We start from the raw sequence: 3,005 nt of genomic DNA, 5'->3' as shown, positions 1-3,005 counted from the left end.
CACAGAGGTGCAGGTGTTGTTTCTGTCAGGGAGTGGTTCCAGAAGCCATGAATACAGGTATTTTAGAGGACAGTACTATGTATTCAGAGACTCTGAAACTGTGGGCTCTTCAAATGATACCATGGCAGCTCCCCAGGAGCCTGTCCAGGAGACCTCTAAAAATGAGAGCTGGAGGACAGTGGAGACCAAAGGTTTGCTGTCCATGCTGACAGCTCCTCCAGGCCCACCAGCTGCACCTGCTGGTGGCAGGATCCAGCCTGGCGTTGTGAGCCCAGAAGAGGTGGGCCAACATTCTCCTGATCTCATGGAAGATGGTCAGTCTGCTGTTAACCAGAGTGAGCGTGGTCAGGATGAAACCAGGCTGGAAAAGAACCTTAAGGACAGAGGCAGCAAGGGCAGAGAAGCTGAAGGTGACATGTTGATGGAGCCAGCTCCAGCTGGGCAGGACACTGGGGGCAAAGCTGAGCCACCTGCCTTGGAGCTGTCCCCTGGGACAGCTCTGGTCACTGTGGTCCCATGTCAACTAGCTGGCTCCCCTTGCTCAGAGATGCCCAGCAGCAGTGTAGGTGTCTCTGCCAGTGGCAGCCCCTCAGAAGTGCCAGCTGCTGCACATCACACACAGACACCAGAGCTGGCAGAGCCACCGCCGAGCACCAGCACAAAACCACCTCTCTACCCCTCTCCTGGTGTGACTGCTGCTGATGTGGTGTCTCAGGGAGGAAGGACTGAAGAAATCTTAGGTAAGGTGATTTTTTGGTTATTAGTGGCTGAACTGACACCTGACAATGTGCAATATCCACCTCCAGTGATGCAGCACTCTCTTAAGGGGTTTTATTTGCAGACATGGCTGTTACCTTCAGCTGGGCCATATGGTACCACTCTTGACTCCTGTATGCAGGGAGGGAGGGACTTGAGAAGACACAGGATTTTCAGTTCTAACATGGGCATCTAGGGGATTATGCTTCTCATCATAGGGACAGGCTGGTTACTAATCCAGGTGTTCTGAGTTTTCCATGGAGGAGCCATCCTCCCAGCTGTGACTTCACCCCCAAAGCAGACTGGGAGTGCTTGTCTTGGTTTTAAACAGCTCTGTCTTGCACTGATTCCTCTGTAGCCTCTCACAGCGCTCCCGGGCATGATCACTAAGTTTGAGCTCCAGAAGCTGGAGAAAGGTTAGAAAAATCCTTTGTCTCTTAAGAAAGTTTAGGAGTTGATGGTAGATCACTTACACAGGAAATATTTAGCTACTGATATGTTTTAATTTCTGCCTGAAAGCAGATGTTTTCAAATGGTATTTCCACTGGGATCCAAGGCAGCTCTGGTAGTTTTACAGGAATAAGAGTTTGTCTCCTTCCAGAAATGGAAATGAGGTTTACTGGGGTGATTTCTTTCTAAAGATTACTTTTCACTGTAGAGGAGAAGAGATTGTTGTCTTCAGAGCCTGTCACTTAATTTCAGAATGAAGAACAGAGGCAGGACCTGGCACATGGCAGTCTTTTTGCAAAGTGACACAGACCTAACATATTTTCCCTCCCCCTTACTGGTGCATCAGTGATAGCAGCGTGATGCTTTCCCTTACTTTGGCAGATCTGATATCATCTGTGGGGAACGACACAGGACTGCAGTCCCAGCACCATCCTGGAGGTGAGCCATGCAGAGTTTTTAAGTGCCTTAAAACAGTGCCCTAAGCCCAGGGAGCTGCCCGAGGCTGTGCTGGACACCACCTGCTCATTACACTTAGAAAGCAGTGGGAGTGGTTTCTGAGCAGAAACCACTCTGAAGATGCTGTTTTTTTAAGATGTCACTGCAATCCCACAGTTGTGCTTTGGCCACTTTGTGTCTCCCCTGGAGAAACCTGAGTTTAGGTGCCAACCCTGACATACATGCTGGCTTGTTTAAGTCCAAGCAATACTTGTTGGCTATTTAAATAAGGTTTTTCTAAGATGAATGAACTTCAATTCCTCCAGTGTATTCCAGTGAATGTCCCATGACTACCAGGATCAGAAATATGCAGAAATCCTGCTCCTCAGGCCAGGGAGAGAAGGAAACTCTCTTAAGGGAGAGCAACTAAACAATATAAATGCAGGGTTTGTATGGCCCAGCAAGCCACAGAAACAGCTTGCACAAAGGAGTCAATACAGAAGGATCCTCAGCTCTGAACAGGGAGAAATATTGATGAACAAATAGGTTTTAAACAGCCAAGTGGCAAATCTGTGCCAGTCTGGATTCCAAGGGAAACTGGCTTTTAGACTCCATCAATAACTACGACAATCCCTTTGGGAAACAGAAGGGCTAAAGGCATGTGAATGTGATTGGATATGTATTGGATATGTAGCTTTGTGTCGGTTTTTCACTGAAAGATCAATTCTAGTGTTCATCAACAAGCATTAACTAAGATTTGTGTTCACCTGTTAGTCAGCTTGTCCTACCTGATGCAGAGCCCCTGGAAATACCCTGTGGCACTGACCTGCACAGGCATGGTGCTGGCCTGGTGTTGATGTTTAAGGACTAACTCATTTAGGTAGCCTGTTTGTATTAGGTGCATTTGAACATGCCAGGATCTTGTGTTTTCTGGCAGATGTGCTGTTTGAAGTCACTGCTGAAATCAAACCCAAGGACTGGATTCCTCACGGTGGAAGTGAGGTCCAAAAGGGTCTCCTTGAATCTCTGAAGGATCATGTAAGTGTGGGGAGGTGGAGAAGAGCAGATGGGATGTCCCAAATCTTCGTGTAGAAGAGAGCATTTTGGGCTTTTATGTTTGGGGGAGATGACCTGTAGCTAAGCAAATGGAAACAACTGGGATTGTTCTGAAGAAAGGGCTCAGAGCAGTGGGCTATGGGGCATCTCTGCATCCCAGGGGGTTTGTGAAGGGGGAGAGCAAGATGGGGTGTTACAGTGAGAAAAGAATCTGTTTGCCATCGTGCTCCTCCTGGCTGAACATCAAATCAGCACTGGTCACTCTGTTCCTCTGTAGATCCAGAAGAACCTGAAGCTTTCTGCCAATA

At 48.0% G+C, this 3,005-nt stretch overlaps 1 long non-coding RNA gene across 1 annotated transcript; it reads left to right on the top strand.

Annotated features, from left to right (window-relative positions):
* The first annotated feature begins 635 nt into the window (after positions 1 to 635).
* On the top strand, positions 636 to 2,672 carry LOC134416805 (uncharacterized). The gene is made up of 3 exons (XR_010027404.1): positions 636 to 740; positions 1,588 to 1,644; positions 2,579 to 2,672. It is a non-coding gene; the product is annotated as an uncharacterized LOC134416805 (long non-coding RNA).
* The last annotated feature ends 333 nt before the right edge of the window (positions 2,673 to 3,005 follow it).

Source organism: Melospiza melodia, chromosome 3 (genome assembly GCF_035770615.1).
Source record: "Melospiza melodia melodia isolate bMelMel2 chromosome 3, bMelMel2.pri, whole genome shotgun sequence".
NCBI classification, from domain to species: Eukaryota; Metazoa; Chordata; class Aves; order Passeriformes; family Passerellidae; genus Melospiza; species Melospiza melodia.
This window is presented reverse-complemented; position numbering and strand designations above follow the sequence as displayed.